General features: G+C 37.0%; 1 protein-coding gene across 7 annotated transcripts in view; it reads right to left on the bottom strand.

The window, feature by feature from the left end:
• CDH18 (cadherin 18) overlaps positions 1 to 19,390 on the bottom strand; it is a 1,278,678-nt gene that overhangs the window by 66,947 nt on the left and 1,192,341 nt on the right. The gene's annotated exons all lie outside the window — the stretch shown is intronic.

The raw sequence follows: 19,390 nt of genomic DNA, 5'->3' as shown, positions 1-19,390 counted from the left end.
GACAGTTAACGTAATTCTGCAACTGAATACAAGCATATTTGAAAGTGTAATTTTTTTCTTTATAAAATGAAATATCTTGGTTCAAAGATATTTAGTTCACATATTAAATATACACCTTAATTTCTGAGTCAATCACTGAATATACTACATACTTTATAAAATACATGTTAAGCATTCTTTTTGAAAAACATTTGAGAATACTTCTAGAAATATATGCTCTTGGTAGGTGCACTCAGTGTCGTATACGTAGAGAAGGCTTTTTACATTTGCAATGAGAAATAAGTTTAAAGCATTATATCAGCAATATTAATAATACCTGAAGCTATAGAAAACGAGAAAACAGCCCAAAGCCATTGGAAGTTACATGCATTAATTAAATTTGATTTATTTTTGTCATCATAGTAACAATGGATAAATTTCTGCTGTACTTTTCTGTATAGATGAATCTTTAAAACACAGAACCAAAAAAGAAATTACACAAAGTACATAGAATATTATACCATTTAATTTACAATGCCCATGAGTTAATAAATATAAAGATGCAGTTATATATATAAATGTATATAAAGTGCTAAATTGTATTTGGTAAAACTATAAAGAAAACGAAGTTAATAGATAATATAAAATTCAGTAGTGAGGAGCTTTGGCTGGAATGGAGAGGAATGTCACATTGAGGCACATGTAAAATTTATTTTTCACAGTAGGTGGTTTTTAAATTAGTGCTTATTTTATTGTTTAAGTGGAATATATACTTGATGTCAATATATCTGATATATCTTGTAATACCAATCCAAAAATAGTACAATTATTTTAATTTATCCATATATTAATAGATATATATGAATGTGTGCTCATGTCCAGTTGATAAGTTGTATCTGACCCTTTGAGACCCCATGGACTCATAGCCTATAGCTGTCAGGCTCCTCTGTCCATGGGATTTCCCATGCAAGAACACTGGAGTCGGTTGCCATTTGCTTCTCCAGGGGAATCTTCCTGACCCAGGGGACAAACCTATCACTCTTGTTTCTCCTGCACTGGCAGAAAATTCTTTACCACTGAGTGACCAGGAAAGCCCTATATGCATGCATACATGTACATATACACATCTTCATTCATTATCTCAAATTATGTTCTAACTACCAAGTAAGCACAATTTTCATAGTTTTGTTTATCAGTGTCATCCACTAAGGGATTTACAATTTGTGTTTTTATAAAACTTTCTCTATTTCAAAGTCGTAGTTATGTTTTCCTACTTTTCATTTAAGGTTTAATTTTCATCTTCCACAAACTGGAAATGCTTGTTGCTTATGGTTCGGAGGTAGATAAATTTTCATTTTGAGAGTTAGATGACATACCTCTGTTGAACTGTGTGTCCCTTCTCCCCACTAGCCTACAAATAACATTGACTTGTGACAATTTGATTGTGTGGTTTTCAAAGGATGGAATTTGTATAAACACATTTTTTTTTGTGCCAAATTTCAATGTGCTTTCATATGTCATCAATGCTAGTATATTTTGCTTCATGTGTGTGAAAAATGATATGAATTTTTTTTTTAATTTACTGTCCTCTATATAGTCAAATATACGTTTTTCTTGTGTTCTTTGAAACACTTTTGTTATTACTAACTTTTTGGTCTGCTTCATATAATGTTTCTGAGAGAAATCCATTACCAGTTTTATTCATGCTTAGGTTTTTGCTTATTTTTTAAGATCTTTTATTTTATTTTATTTTTTTAATTTTTAATTTTATTTTATTTTTAACTTCACAATATTGTATTGGTTTTGCCAAATATTGAAGTGAATCCACCACAGGTATACATGTGTTCCCCATCCTGAACCTTCCTCCCTCCTCCCTCCACATACCATCCCTCTGGGTCGTCCCAGTGCACTAGCCCCAAGCATCCAGTATTGTGCATCGAACCTGGACTGGCGACTTGTTTCATACATGATAGTATACATGTTTCAATGCCATTCTCCCAAATCTTCCCACCCTCTCCCTCTCCCACAGAGTCCATAAGACTGTTCTCTTTTGCTGTCTTGTATACAGGGTTTTTGTTACCATTTTTCTAAATTCCATATATATGTGTTAGTATACTGTATTGGTGTTTTTCTTTCTGGCTTACTTCACTCTGTATAATAGGCTCCAGTTTCATCCATCTCATTAGAACTGATTCAAATGAATTCTTTTTAATGGCTGAGTAATACTCCATTGCATATATGTACCATAGCTTTCTTATCCTAAGATATTTCATTAGGTGCATACGAGCTCCATGTTACTTCACTCTGATAATACAAGGTGGTGGTTTAGTCACTAAGTCATTTCTGACTCTTGATACCCCATGAACTCCACCCTGCCAGATTCTTTCTCCATGGGATTCTCCAGGCAATAATACTGGAATGGGTTGCCATTTCCTTCTCCAGGGGATCTTTCTGATTCAGGAATCAAACCCAGGTTTCCTGCCTTGCAGGTAGATTCTTTACTGGCTAAGATAAGAGGGAAGATCCTGATGGCACAAAATACATGTTGATATGGGCTGACTTTCTTACCATCCTGCTAGCTAAATGATTTACAGTATATTTTTTTCTGACACTAGCATAGTTCTGCCAGATTTATTTTGGTTATAATTGTCTATGATTTATTGTATCTTCTTATTTTAGAAACTTCTATATCTTTATATTTCATCATGTGCCTATTATGAGTAGCATAAAGATGATATATTTTTTATTTCACCATGGTATGGTAATGTTGTTTGTTTATCATATTTATGACACTTTGGTTATTTATATATATATATGTAATACATATATATTTACCATTTTATTATGCACTTCAAATTTGTCCTAATTTTTCTGTTTTTAGCTCTTTGCAATTTTACATTCCAGTAGATTGCTTAAGGTTTTATTCCTATTATATTTCCCCTCTAATTTTACATTTGTATGCTAATTTTTTAAAATCTGCAAACATTAACATGCTCATGTAACTCCAGAAAATCTAAAAACAATCAGAGTCTTTATTTTTTTCCCAAACATTTAAACAAATTTTAAATGATTTAATTCCAATCAGCTCACACAACTTTACACCTGTAAGTTATGGTAATGCTGTGATGATGCCTGTGATTTTGTTAATCCATAAAATTTGACATATTATGTTATTAAAGAGTCAGTGTTCTCATGTGTACCTTTGTCTTTGTTATTGTTTCTAATTGAGTCTTAGACCTTCCTTTTGAGATAATTTTCTTTCTAAAAAATTTCAAAATAACAACGTTAACCTACTTAACTTTAGTTATTTTAGTTTCCATTCCTCACTTATCAGAGTCGTTGAGGTTAAGGTGATCTGAAATGACATGTAAGAAGCATCACGTACACAGTTTCTGATGGGTAACACTTTCACTCTGTCTACCAAGAACTAAAGGTAAAACAGAAGATTTATCCTTTGTTTACCTTTTACTTATTTGACACAATGTTAGTGTGTGTGTGTACTGGTACACCCTACATAAGTGTCATGTAGTGTAGCTTTAACTTCTTTGGGAGTATTTTATCATACTGAAAACAGAACTACATGATATACTCATGATTTAAAAGGAACACTGGCAGATGAAAGGAGGTGAGGGTTAAGTTCAAAGTACTATTTAGAAAGCTATTGCCATACTCTAGTGGGGAATGATGGTTGTTTGGACAGGGGTAGGAGTGATGGAAATGGGAAGAAGTTATTGCCTCATGGATATATTTTAAAGTTAAGCTAACCGTAGTGTTTGAGTCTCACCTGCAGAGGTACAGGTCAGCAGTGGCCTACTGCAGGAGAAGGGGCTCTGGGTGCAACAGACCAGGGTATGACATAAACCCTCTTGGAGGAGGTCACCATTAACCCTACCATAGAACCGCCAGAACTTACACAGGCCTAGGGAAACAGACTCTTGGAGGGCACAAAGAAGACCCTGTGCACACCAGGACCCAGGAGAAACGAGCAGTGACGCCATAAGAGACTGACCCAGACTTGCCTGTGAGTGTCCAGGAGTCTCTGGCAGAGGCGTGTGTCAGTGGTGGCCTGCTGCAGGGTCGGGGACACTGAGTATAGCAGTGCATGTATGGGACCTTTTGAAAGAGGTCACCATTATCTTCAGTAACTACACCATAGTTTGGTCTCAGGTCAAACAGGGAGGGAACACATCCCTACACATCAACAGAAAATTGGATTAAAGATTTACTGAGCATGGCCTGGCCCATCAGAAGAAGACCCAGTTTCCCCCTCAGTCAGTCTCTCCCATCAAGAAGCTTCCATAAGCCTCTTATCCCTATCCTTCTAAGGGCTGACAGAATGAAAATCACAATCATAGAAAACTAACCAAACTGATCACATGGACCACAGCCTAGTTTAACTCAATGAAACTATGAGCCATGTGGAAAAGGGCCACCCAAGATGGATGGGTCATGGTGGAGAATTCTGACAAAATGTGGTCCACTGGAGAAGGGAATAGCAAACCACTTCAGTATTCTTGCCTTGAGAATCTCATGAACAGTATGAAAAGGCAAAAAGGGCACTAAAAGATGAAATCTCCCTGCCGGTAGGTGTGCAATATGCTACCGGAGATCAGTGGAGAAATAACTTCAGAAAGAATGAAGAGAGGAAGACAAAGCAAAACCAACACTCAGTGGTGGATGTGACTGGTTATGGAGGTAAAGTCTGATGATGCAAAGAGCAATATGTCACAGGAGCCTGGAATGTTAGGTCCATAAATCAAGGCAAATTGGAAGTGGTCAAACAGGAGATCAGCAAGAGTCAACATTCACGTTTTAGGAATCAGTGAAATAAAATGGACTGGAATGGATGAATTTAACTCAGATGACCATTATATCTACTACTGTGGGCAAGAATCCCTTAGAAGAAATGGAGTAACCATTATAGTCAACAAAAGAGTCTGAAATGCAGGACTTGGATGCAATCTCATAAATGACAGAATGATCTCTGTTCATTTCCAAGGCAAACCATTCAGTATCACAATAATCCAAGTCTATACCCCCGACCAGTAATGCTGAAGAAGCTGAACGGTTCTATGAAGATCTATAAGACCTTCTAGAACTAACACCCAAAAAAGATGTCCTTTTCATTATTGGGGACTGGAATGCAAAAGTAGGAAGTCAAGAGATACCTGGAATAACAAGCAAATTGGGCCTTGGTGTACAAAATGAAGCAGGACAAAGACTAAAAGAGTTTTGCCAAGAGAACACACTGGTCATAGCAAACACCCCCTTCCAAGAACACAAGAGGACTCTACACATGGACATCACCAGATGGTCAATATTGAAATCAGATTGATGATATTCCTTGCAGCCAAAGATGGACAAGCTCTATACAGTCAGCAAAAACAAGACCAGGAGCTGACTCTGGCTCAGACCATGAACTCCTTATTGCCAAATTCAGACTTAAATTGAAGAAAGCAGGGAAAACCACTACACCATTCAGGTATGACCTAAATGAAATCCCTTATGACTATAAAGTGGAAGTGACAAATAGATTCAAGGGATAAAATCTGATAGAGTGCCTGAAAAATTATTGAAAGAGGTTCCTGACATCATATAGAGGCAGTGATGAAGACCATCCCCAAGAAAAAAGAAATGCAAAAACGCAAAATGGTTGTATGAGGAGGCCTTACAAATAGCTGAGAAAAGAAGAGAAGCAAAAGGCAAAAGAGAAAAAGAAAGATATATCCATTTGAATGCAGACTTCCAAAGAATATCAAGGAGAAATAAGAAAGCCTTCCTCTGTGATCAATGCAATAAAATAGAGGAAAACAATAGAATGAAAAAGACTAGAGATCTCTTCAAGAAAATTAGAAATACTAAGGGAACATTTAATGAAAGATGAGCACAATAAAGGACAGAAATAGTATGGACCTAACAGAAGCAGAAGGTATTAAGAAGAGGTGGCAAGAATACACAGAAGACCTATACAAAAAAGATCTTCATGACCCAGATAACCACCATGGTGTGATCACTCACCTACAGCAAGACATCCTGGAATGTGAAGTCAAGTGGGCCTTAGGAAGCATCTCTACTAATAAAGCCAGTGGACGTGTGATAGAATTCCAGTTGATCTAGCTCAAATCCTAAAAGATGATGCTGTGAAAGTGCTGCACTCAATACGCCAGCAAATATGGGAAACTCAGCAGTGGCCACAGTACTGGAAAAGGTCAGTTATCATTTCAATCCCAAAGAAAGGCAATGCCAAAAAATGTTCAAACTACTGCACAATTGCATTCATCTCACACACTAGCAAATTAATACTCAAAATTCTCCAAGCCAGCATTCCACAGTATAGTATGTGAACCACAAACTTCCATATGTTCAAGGTGGATTTAGAAAAGGCAGAGGAACCAGAGATCAAATTGCCAACATCCATTGGATCATCAAAAAAGTAAGACGATTTCAGAAAAACATCTACTTCTGCTTTATTGACTATACCTTTGACTGTGTGGATCACAATAAACTATGTAAAATTCTGAAAGAGATGGGAATACCAGACCACCTGACCTGCCTCCCTGAGAAATCTGAGTGCAGGTCAAGAAGAAACAGTCAGAACTGGACATGGAACAACAGACTGGTTCCAAATCAGGAAAGGAGTACGTCAAGGCTGTATGTTATCACCCTGCTTATTTAACTTATATGCAGAGTACATCATTCGAAATATTGGACTGGATGAAGCACAAGCTGGAATCAAGATTGCCAAGAGAAATATTAATAACTTTAGATATGCAGATGTCACCACACTTATGGCAGAAAGTGAAGAAGAACTAAAGAGCTTCTTGATAAAAGTGAAAGACCAGAGTGTAAAAGTTGGCTTAAAGCTCAGCAATTCAGAAAACTAAGATCATGGCATCTGGTCCCATCACTTCATTGCAAATAGATGAGGAAACAATGGAAACAGTGAGACTTTATTTTCTTTGGGTCCAAAATCACTGCAGATGGTGACTGCAGCCATGAAATTAAGAAACACTTGCTCCTTGGAAGAAAATCTCTGACAAACCTAGAGAGCATAGGTTTGAAGAGCAGAGACATTACTTTCCTGACAAAGTTTCCTCTAGTCAAAGCTATGGTTTTTCCAGTGGCCATGTATGGATGTGAGATTTGGACTATAAGGAAAGCTGAGCACTGAAGAATTGATGCTTTTGACCTTGGTGTTGGATGAGACTCTTGAGAGTCCCTTGGACTGTAAGGAGATTCAACTAGTCGATCCTAAATGAACTCAGTGCTGAATGTTCACTGGAAGGACTGATGTTGAAACTGAAACTCCAATACTTTGGCCACCAGATGCAAAGAACTGACTCACTGGAAAAACCCTGATGCTGGGAAAGACTGAAGGAAGGTGGAAAAGGGGACGACAAAGGATGAAATGGTTGGATGGCATCACCGACTTGATGGCCATGAGTTTGAGTAAGCTCTGGGAGTTGGTGATGGACAGGGAAGCCTGGTGTGCTGCAGTTCATGGGGTCTCAAAGAGTGGGACACGACTGAGTGACGGAACTGAACTGACCTGATATAATTGTTTGAGTTATTTGAGTTTCTCTTGAATAAACTAATATGTTCTACTTATTTTAGAATTTGATACTGAGTTTGGGATAGTGCAATTAGTAATGTCTCAGTGTATTGACATATTAGGTAAACAACAACAACAATAAAATGTATTAAATGTTATAACTGCTTGATGAGCCTCCTCCTTATATGTAGAATCCAAGAGATTTGAATGGAATTGACTGCAAGTGAAAATAAATATGTGAATCTTGAAAGTCTTGAGCCAATACAAACAATTCCATACCTTTTGTCATACTAAGCAGTTAAATTATGGGCACATTTCATGTACTAAATACAGTTTTTAAAGAAAGTGAATGGAGACTAGTTTAAATTAAATAAAGCAGCATCTTATTATCCAAAGTGACAATTTATTGCACCCTGAATGAGGCTGAGTGTGTACCAAATTAAGGTGGCATTCACCCTATTAACATACTAAAAGTTAACATAGTACTAGTTGCTTGTTACTATAATATAGCAACCTTAAGTCAACATATGATAAAAGGGAATGCAGAAAAAAATACAATGAAATGGAGATAAGAGTCCTGATAAAGGTAAGTCTGAAGCTCAATTTATCTATGGAATATTCAGATAAATGAGTCAATAAATTTATTTTAAGTCTTAGAAAAAAATTGAACTACTTTTTGATATTTTGAAGTAATCTATCATATGGCTATAGGTAGCTAATACACTGACCCTTGCATGTATAAATAAAAATTTCAGAAAAGTATTTTATTGTATTACTTTTGATCATTGGTTAAAAGAGACGCCAATTTTTTTTATGTGTTATCCTCTCTGTAGGCTAAGGTATAAGGTCTCATTATGAACCTTTTTGTGCAAAAGGAAATTGCTAATATGAACACATTGTGGAAGACAACTTTTATGTATCAAAATAAGCACATTTACAACAACAAAAGAATGTGAAGTAACCAAAGGGACTTAAAACCACCCACTCTTCAGTAACAAGGCTTTATGTTGTTAGCTGCAGCTGCTAACAAAAATTAACTTCAGATTAAAAGGAAACAAGGAATGAGTTCATAAAATCTAAATTTAATTTCCATTGCCCGCAGTTAACAATTGGATTAAATTTGAAATTTGTGTATCCTAATCTTTGAATATGTTTGAATAAGAATTGAGGACAAAAAAACAAGAAATATTCAATGAATTTAAAAAAAAAGTATACATTGCTTTCTGGACTGCAATTATGTACATAATGTGAGAGAAATGTGAAATAGGAAACTAAGGCAAATTTTCCTATCAATGCACAAATCATGCAGTTGCTTTTGTTGTTGCTTAAACTGTGAACTCTGGAGACATCAGAACCTTTGAACTCATTAGATATATGAATAAATAAGCATCTCCCTGAATTTGACTCTTTTGCAAATAACATCATCTTGCAAACAATTAATAAAAAAAGAGTCCCATTTTGGTATATTGATCAGGTACAATGAATTCTCACATTTAATGAACAGAACAAGCAGAAGTAGAATATTTTAGGTAAACTGGGAAATGCACAGTGATCATTGCAATGTGTAGTGAATGATGTAGTTGTTGCGTAATTAAGGTGGGCTGAGAAATGAAGACAAATAATATTCATGAACTTAACAAAATTTTATTAACCCAGTTTTATGTGTCAGGGAATTTACTAAGAATTTGGGAGTACTCTAATAAACAAAGATAAAATAGACCTGATTTTAGATTTGAGATGTTCACAATGTAGTATAGGTGAACAATATTAGAATAAAATATAAGTGGTATATTTACAACTATGAGAGTATAAGTGATGAACATTATTTTAAGGTCTACATAGAGTATAGAAGATAAGGAGCTACAAAATATGCCTGAGAAACTGAGAAAGATTTCAAAGACTCGTGATTTTTGAAATAGTTCTTGAAAGAAAATAATTGTTTGTAAAGCAGCAAAAAATGAAAAGAAATATTTAAGAGATGAAAGAATTATAAAACTATTGAAAGGACATGGCCTACTTGAGGGTCTGTGGCTAAAATTGTGATATACGTTTTTCAGAGGATTAAGCTGAGAGCAGACCAAATATTATAAACAAAAGCCACATAACAACAGCAAAATTCTGTAAAGCAATTATCCTCCAATAAAAAATAAATTAAAAAAAAAGAGAGAGAAAGACACAAGGGGGGAAAAAGCCACATATGCCCTGCTGCTGCTGCTGCTAAGTTGCTTCAGTTGTGTCAGACTCTGTGAGACCCCATAGACGGCAGCCCACCAGGCTCCCCCGTCCCTGGGATTCTCCAGGCAAGAACACTGGAGTGGGTTGCCATTTCCTTCTCCAATGCATGAAAGTGAAAAGAGAAAGTGAAGTCGCTCAGTCGTGTCCGACTCCCAGCGACCCCATGGACCGCAGCCCACCAGGTTCCTCCATCCATGGGATGTACTCCAGTACTCTTGTCTAGAAAGTAGGGTGCCATTGCCTTCTCCACATATGCCTTACATGAAGTTTATTTCTCCATCAGGATGTGTGTATGTATATGAGTGAGTGTGTGCATATGTGTATGCCCATGAGAGTAGTTATTGATAGAACCATGATACAAATCAAATTGTTAAATACAACAATGCTTCTTGAATTTAATTTACATTAGAATCACATAGGTCAGTGGTTCTCAAACATTAGTATGCATGAAAATCATCTAGAAGGCCTGATAAAACCCAAGACACTGGGCTGCAGTTTCTAATTCATGGAGGGCCCAGATATTTGGTCAAACATCATTCTGTGTGATTTTGTGAGGCTGTCTTTGTATAAGATTAGCATTTAAATTGTGAGACTGAGTAAAGTAGATTTGTTCTCATTATGTGAGTGGGCTTTGTCCAATCAGTTGAAGACCTGAATAGAACCAAAGGCTGACTTTCCCTCTAATAAGAGAGAATTATCTTGCCCAATGATCTTTGAGGCACTGGTTCTGGTTGTGGCAAGAAAGGTTGACATAGGACAGGGGATCTGAGGATTTTAGACTTGCCAACCTCAATAGCTGCGTGAGCCAACATTAACCAATCCTCATAATAAATATCCTTTTTGGTTCTGATGGAGAAGGAAATGACAATCCACTCCAGTAGGCTTTCCTGGGAAATCCCATGGACAGAGGAGCCTGGTGGACTATAGTCCAAGAGGTCACAAGGGTCAGACATGACTTAGTGACTAAACAAGAACATGAAAACCCCAGAGCTTCCAAATATTAACTTTTATATTCAGCATCTGCATAGACTTACTTAACATACTTGGTTGCCTTATGGCCATCAGAATTCTTTCCTGCCCACCTGTCTTTAGTTTGCTTCCTGATATTTGTGGCTTGCCTCAACAATTCCCAACTTACTGTGACATTAGAACACTATTTCAGTGGGTTAATTCTATTTTATTAAAATTTAATGAGGGTAAATAGCATACTTACTTAATACATTATTGGGCTTCCCTTGTGGCTCAGCTGGCAAAGAATCCGCCTGCAATGCAGGAGACCTGGGTTTGATCCCTGGGTTGGGAAGATCCTCTGGAGAAGGGAAAGGCTACTCACTCCAGTATTCTGGCCTGGAAAATTCCATGGAGTGCATAATCCATGGGGTCACAAAGAGTCGGACACAACTGAGTGACTTTCACTTTGTTTCTGAATACTGTTTGTTCTGCTGTGCATAGTCACTTGGTCATGTCCGACTCTGAGACCCCATGAACTACAGCCTGCCAGACTCCTCTGTCCATGGGAATTCTCCAGGCAAGAATACTGGAGTGGGTTGCCATACTCTCCTCCAGGGGATTTTTCTCAAGCCAGGGATAGAACCCAGGTATCCTGCATCGGAGGCAGATTCTTTACCATCTGAGCCACTATTTTGAGAGCAGAATGCATGCTAACCTTTACTCATCCTTCATCTTCAGACTCAATCCAAGCATTCTACTCTCTATGAAATATTCCCTGGTCCTCATAAAGAGATTAAGCCACCACGTTTTCATGTTTCTCTAGTCCCCAGAAAAACTTATCCTCACAGTAATTATCCATAATGCAATTATTCAGCTACCTTGTCTTTTACATTAGACTCTTAAATTCCTCAAAGACAAAATAATCCCTCTATATGATTAGCCCCAAAAATACTACACTCCCTAGCAGGTATCATTTATTACTACATTCTGATTGAGTCAGTTAATGCATTCTTTAGAACACAGATGATAAAGTACACCATTGCAAAGTACTAGAATGGCAGCCAAGGAAGTAGAACATTCCAAGAGGAAAGAAGATGATTAACACAGTCAGATATCACAAAGAAATCAGGGAGATAAGAAATGAAGACTATTCATTGAACTTCGCTATTACGAAGTGATGAACACAGTGGCGTTTCTGAAAAGCAGTTAGAATAAAAATATACATTATCCTGAACTGAGGCATTAACAAGGAAATCCAGGGAGGTGAGAGCTAGTCATTTGAAAAAACATGTTAAGAACTACTTATTGAGTGCCTACTAGTGCCTTTATTTTACTGAGGAATCATATAAAAGGAAAAGTAAGCCATGACATACAAATTAGAAAGAGTATTTATTATCCTATTAAAAAGTTCTCCCAAATTTTACAGACATTTTAGGGTCATGGGACACAGAATTCTAAAGATTCCAGCATATGATTCCTGTCCCTCGATCATTCAACTAGACGTTAACTTGGGTCCTGTTACGAAGGAATTCTGCAGATGTAACTGAAGTCTCAAGGCAGGTGACCTTAATGTACAAAGATTATTGGGGTGGGCCTGATTCAGTCAGGTGAAAAACCACTGAAAGCAGAGACTTTCTCCAGATGGCAGCAGAAGAGACAATTAAAGAGATTCAGACATAAGAAGGACTTGTCACACTATTGCTTGCTTGAAGAAGAAATTCAGGCAGCTTCTAAAAGGAGAAATCTCTCCCAGCTAAGATCCAGGAAAAAAAGTAGCCCTCCTACCTACATCCTCAATGAAGTGGATCCTGCCAGTGAGGGAAATGAGCATGAATTCAGATTCTTCCCTGGAGCCTTTAGATAAGAGACCACCAGCCCAGCTGACACAAAACTTCAGTCTTTCCAGATTTAAAGCAGAGGACTAAGTTGAACCCTCCTGGACTTCTGACCTACAGAAATCATGTGACTATTTGTTACCCACCAACAGAAAAGCAATAGAAGTTACCAAATAGTTCTATTATGGATTACATTGTTAGCTGTAACAGAAATGTTCCGCAGTTATTTATCAAGAAAGTCCTCTGCCCTGAGAACTGTGATACGTGTAACGAACGAGACACCACTTTCTATTCCCCTGACCAAAGACATATATATTGAACTTATTTGATTCCTGGTGTATTCTTTAAGACGGTGAAAATAGTCTTATGTCACAGAATGAATTTTCAAAATAATAAGATAAATCTCAACCAGTTAAAATACCTGACGAGTACTTGGGTTCAATGAACATCAGCTGACACAGAATGAACACAGATCTAGGAATAAAAATATTCAAATTTATATGAGTCTCTCTCTCTTTCTTTTTTTTTATAAAGCAAGAATAATATGTTTGTTTGGTTTTTTTCTATTTCACAGAGATTGTTCTTAGAATGACTTGGCTGTAAAGCACAACATACAAGTGAAAATAGCTGCTACATGTTTAGCTACAGCAGTAAACTGTTACTGAAGTTGAAGCTCCAATTCTTCTGGCCACCTCTTTGAGGTCAAGAGCCAACTCATTGGAAAAGACCCTGATACTGGGAAAGATTGAGGGCACAAGGAGTTGGGGCAACAGGATGAGATGATTAGATAACACCACTGACTCAGTGGACGTGAATTTCAGCAAACTCTGGGAGATAGTGGAGGGCAGGATTAAATGGTTGGGTGGCATCACTGACTTAATGGACATGAGTTTGGGAAAGCTCTGGGAGATGGTGAGGGACAGGGAGGCCTGGTGTGTTGCAGTCCATGGGATCACGAAGAGTTGGACACAACTTAGGAACTGAACAACAACAAGTAAAAAAGATAATCATAGACCAGACCCAAGATTCCTGCCTTTCTTGCATGACTGGGCAACTGAATAATCACTGTGACCTACAAACCACAGGATGAAAGAAGGCAGATCAAACACCATGTAATTAACAGTTGCATTGCATCTGAGCCCCACCTGCATGCTCAATGGATGCCCAGCTGTGGCACCCTCAACCTCCACATGGTCTTCGAGCATAAGGCCTGTTCACCTGAAGAAAGAGGCAAGACTTTTGGAGTTGTTCCTTTTTTTTCCTTTTGCACAAAGGTGCTTTGCTCCTGTTCTCTCTTAAATCAAGTGCATCGCTTCATCTGCCCAGAGGAAGAACATTTCTCTTGCTGCCACAAGCCCCTAGGTAGTGGGTAGGCTATTTTAAAGCATTAACTTCTAATTATAATTCCATAGAGCAACAGTCTCCTCAAAATTGTTACATTAAGATTTTTAAAAATTTGATTTCAGCTCTTGAAAGACAATGTCAAGAGAATGAGGAGATATGACAAAGTTTGGGATAAAATATTTGCAAAAGACACATCTGATAAATTAGTTATCCCCCAAAAATGCCAAGAGTTCTTAAACTTAAATGTTAAGAAAACAAACAACATGATTTAAAAAATGGGCCAAAGATCTTAATAAATACTTCACCAAAGAAAACACACACATGATGTAACCCTATGAAAAGATGCCCCACATATATAACATCAGAAAAAATGCAAGTTAAAACAATATGCCAATATGTATCTATTGGAGTGGTGCTAATCCAGGGAATAATGACACCAGCAAATGCTAGTTAGAATGTGGAACAATGGGAACTCCTATTCATTCATACCTGGTGGGTATTCAAAATGGCACAGGCACTTCAAAAGACATTATTAATTTCTTATAAAATTAAACATACTCTAACCATATGATCCAGGGATTGCAAAGTTTGGTATTTACCCAAAGGAGCTGAAAACATCTGTCCACCCAAAAACCTACACATGTATAGTTATAGCAGCATTATTTCATCATTGCCAAAACTTGGAGACGACCAAGATGTTCTTCCGTAGATAATGGGTAAACAAACTGGTGCAGGCTGACAATTTCATATTACTGAGTGCAAAAAGAAATGCATTATCAAAACTGGAACAGACATGGAAGATTTGAACAGACTTCAATCTATATTACTAAGTGAAAGAAGCCAACCTAAAAGTCCACGTACCATATGATTCCAACTATATAATGTTCTAGAAAAGGCAAAACTATGGAGTCAATAAAAAGATAGGTGGTTACCAGGGGTAGAGATGCGGAGAGATGAACAGATGGAGCACAGAACATTGCAGTGCAGCCAAAACATTCTATATGATATTATGTTAGTGGGTATGTGCCATTATGCATTTGTCCAAAACCATAGAATAATAAGAGTTAACCCTACAACAAACTGTAGACATTGGTTGATTATGATGTGTCAGTGCAGGCTCATCAGTTGTAACAAATGCATCACTCTGGTGGGGGATATTGATAGTGGAGGAAGCTAAGCATGTATAGGTGCAAAAGATACATAGGAAATTGTTGTCCATTTCTCTGAATTTTGCTAAACCTAAAATGCACTAACAAAAAGTACAGCCTTTTAAAATGTCCTGTTGAAAAAGTATCCAATATGAAATATACCATAAAATACTTTTCTGACATCGCTCCTGTTAATGCTTACAAACAATTGTATGTTGAAGAGCTCTCAACTCTATTTAATAGGCACTTAGGCCGAGCCATCAGTGAGTGAGTGTGCACTTTTCTAAATACAGTCTCCCAGTATAGCTATAAAATCTTAACTAGGGCCCATTCTTTCTACATACCTGTTTATGATTAGGATTAAATTATATTTTAGTAATGCTCATTGAGGTGTCTCTAAGGCTTCTTTATTACCAACTATAAAATTTATGATATTATGATTTACTGTACTGTTTTACTTAGTAGATGTGTATTAACTCATTTCCCATATGAAACCTACCAATTAGTAAAAAAAAAAAAAAAAAAGAAAGAAAGAAAGTACATACCTAAGATGCTACTTTAGTAAAAATTAACATTTCCTTTGGTTTCATTTGGTAATGATCGCAAATAATATACTTTTTATGATACATTTGAACTCATGTGTATTTACAAAGTAGTTTTGCCTTGATGCAAATATTATATGGGTTGAGATGAGATTTAAGTGAACGAAAGTAAAGTTTCTGATCAAAATACCTCTGGAGTTGAATTTGATGTTATTCTAAAATAAGTCCTTATTGTTTCTGACAAGCAAGTATTCTCTCCAGGGATTCTCCCCTTCCATCATCTATACATGGAGCCTGATCGCAAGAATAACTATACAATACTTTTGGAAACTTTTCAATATCTCCATCGCATCTGCTTCAATTTATCAATCCATTTATTCCTTTATTTTTAAAACTAATTTTAAATGAGGCTTTATCATATGGCAGTTATTTTATTGTTCTTGGTAAGTAAGCACATGCAATTCTAGAACTATTCTGGCCATTTTGAAAATGAAAATTAACCAGAATGATAACAAATGAATCCACTTATGTATTATTTATAATGCTCATTTAAAAGTAATTAGCAAATCCTTATTTTCAAAGAGAAATGCTATATTGAAAAAATGATCTAAATGGAAACCACTTGAGTTGATTTTTGAGATGAACACATGAAAAATCAGGTAGAATAGAAAAGGCTGGAGCAGCTTTACTGTTTTGTGATACAAGACATTATACAAGTGCATAAACCAACAATGAGCTATCACCTCACATCTAATAGAATGATCATGATCAAAAAAGTATGGAATATTAAATATTGGTAACAATATAGACTAACTAGGACACTCATATAGTGCCGCTGTGAATGTAAAATGTAGTCACTTTGGAAAACAGTCTGGCAATTCATCAAAGATTTAAACATAGTTTCTATATGACTCTGCAGTCCCACTCTTAGGGAAATACCCAAGAGAAATGAAAAGTCATTCACACAAAAACATCCATATCAATGCTTATGACAACATTCTTCAAATTAGGCAAAAAGTGGAAACAACCCAAATGTCTATCAAGTGGTGAATGGATACATAAAATCCAGTATATTCAAATAAAGGAAAGCTTTTTACCAGTAAGGAAGAATGAAACACTGATACATACAATGTAAATGAACTTTGAAAATAATGCAATAAGTGAAATAAGCCAGTCACAAAGAACTACATGTTATATGATTGTTTTATACTAGATGCCAATTAAAGGAAAAACTATTGCTGTAGACTGAATGTTTCCCGCCCCCCTCCCTAAATTCAGAGTGAAACACTCATGAGGGAGATTAGATCCCTTATAAAAGAGATCGCAGAGAGATCCCTTGCTCTTGCAGCATGTGAGTACACCACCAGAAGACAGAAAGTGTGTTCTCACCAGGCACCAAATCTGTTGGCCCCTTGATCTTGGACTTCCAGCCTCCAGAATTGTGAGAAATAAATGTTTGCTGTTTAAGAACTAGGTTTATGACATACTGTTACAGCAGCCTAAACAGAAAAGACATCTATAAAAACAGATGCTAGAATGGTGGCTCCTTGGATTGAGGCATGGGCAAGAGGGATTAGAGCATGATGACTAAGGACACAGGATTTCTTTCTGAATTAGTCAATGCATTCTAAAATCCATTGTGACAACTGATGGATAACTGAATATACTAATAGTCATAGAGTATACACTATAAAAAGGTAAATCATATGGTATGTAAAGTATTTCTAAATGAAACTTGAATATTTTGTAAAATTTCTTATATTTTCTGAGGGCAGAAGAAAGAGTATAATTTCATTTTATATGAGAGTTCCAAAAAAACATCTACTTCTGCTTTATTGACTATGCCAAAGCCTTTGACTGTGTGGATCACAATACACTGTAGAAAATTCTGAAAGAGATGGGAATACCAGAACACCTGACATGGCTCTTCAGAAATCTGTATGCAGGTCAGGAAGCAACAGTTAGAACTGGACATGGAACAATAAACTGGTTCCGAATATGAAAAGGAGTATGTCAAGGCTGTATATTGTCACTGTGCTTATTTAATTTGTATGCAGAGTACATCATGAGAAACGCTGTACTGCATGAAGCACAAGATGGAATCAAGATTGCCGGGAGAAATATCAGTAACCTCAGATATGCAGATGACACCACCCCTATGGCAGAAAACAAAGAACTAAAGAGCCTCTTGATGAAAGTGAAAGAGAAGAGTGCAAGAGTTGGCTTAAAACTCAACGTTCAGAAAACTAAGATCATGGCATCCAGTTGCATCACTTCATGGCAAATAAATGGGGAAACAGTGACAGACTTTATTTTTTTAGGCTCCAAAATCAGTGCAGATGGCGACTGCAGGCATGAAATTAAAAGACTCTTACTCCTCAGAACAGCATATTAAAAAAGCAGAGACATTGCTTTGCCAACAAAGGTCCATCTAGTCAAGGCTATGGTTTTTCCAGTAGTCGTGAGAGTTGGACTATAAAGAAAGCTGAGCGCCGAAGAATTGATGCTTTTTAACTGTGGTGTTGGAGAAGACTCTTGAGACTCCCTTGGACGGCAAGGAGATCCAACCAGTCCATCCTAAAGGAGATCAGTCCTAAGTGCTGATTGGAAGGACTGATGTTGAAGCTGAAACTCCAATACTTTGGGCACCTGATGCAAAGAGTTGACTTATTTGAAAAGACCTTGATGCTGGGAAAGATTGAAGGCAGGAGGAGAAGTGGACAACAGAGGATGAGATGGTTGGATGGCATCACCGACTTGATGGACATGAGTTTGTGTAAACTCTGGGAGTTGGTGATGGACAGGGAGGCCTGGCATGCTGCAGTCCATGGGGTCGCAAAGAGTCACACATAGCTGAGTGACTGAACTGAACTGTATACGATTTTCCAATACGAAGTATTCCTAAATTTTAATATTTATAGTTCTCTTATGAATATATTGAAATCTTTTAAAAGGCATTGAAAGTTAGGCTTCTTAGGTGTCGCTAGTCATGAAGAAACCACCTGCCAGTGCAGGATATGCCACAGACGCAGGTTTGATCCGTGTGTCGAGATGATCTCCAGAGAAGGAAAGGACAATCCACTTCAGTATTCTTGCTTGGGAAATCCCATGGAGAGGCACCTGGCAGGCTACAGTTCATGGGGTCACAAAGAGTCAGACACGACTGAATGCACACACATACATATGATATATACAATACAGGGCTTCCCTGGTGGCTCAGATGGTAAAGAATCTGCCTGAAATACAGGAGACTCTCTACAATTCAGGAGATGCAGTTTCAATCACTGGGTCAGGAAGATCCCCTGGAGAAGGGAATGACATCCCCTTCTCCAGTATTCTCTCTTGGAAAATTCCTTGGACTGAGGAGTCTGCGGAGCTATAGTCCATGGGGTCACAAAAAGTCAGACATGATGGATCAACTAATGCTTTCACTTTGATATTTCATGTGTAATAGTAAACTTGGGTCAGTTTATACCTTTGAATTCTTTCTCAACATGTCAATACATACTTCATATTTTTGATAGCAGATCCATTTTCCTAGAGCTTTATTCTAATTTAATTTGAAGACATTTATGCACATCTTTTTGAACTTTGAGATAATTGTTGATATTTATACTTTTTTAAAAATGTGGTTATTTAGCACAATGCAATGTTCTGGATGAGGATCAAACAATGGCCTTCCTCAGTTGTATGGTGCTGTACATTTTTTAAAAATGACTTAGACCTGCTTGTTGAAATACCAAGAGTTATTCCTTTACTGTAAAATTTCTAAGAGTCAATTGAAGCTTGAAGAAAGGTGTTGTA

This window comes from Bos indicus x Bos taurus, chromosome 20 (assembly GCF_003369695.1).
Source record: "Bos indicus x Bos taurus breed Angus x Brahman F1 hybrid chromosome 20, Bos_hybrid_MaternalHap_v2.0, whole genome shotgun sequence".
Classification (NCBI taxonomy): domain Eukaryota; kingdom Metazoa; phylum Chordata; class Mammalia; order Artiodactyla; family Bovidae; genus Bos; species Bos indicus x Bos taurus.
The sequence above is the reverse complement of the archived record's forward strand: the minus strand, read 5'-3'. Positions and strand labels throughout refer to the sequence as shown.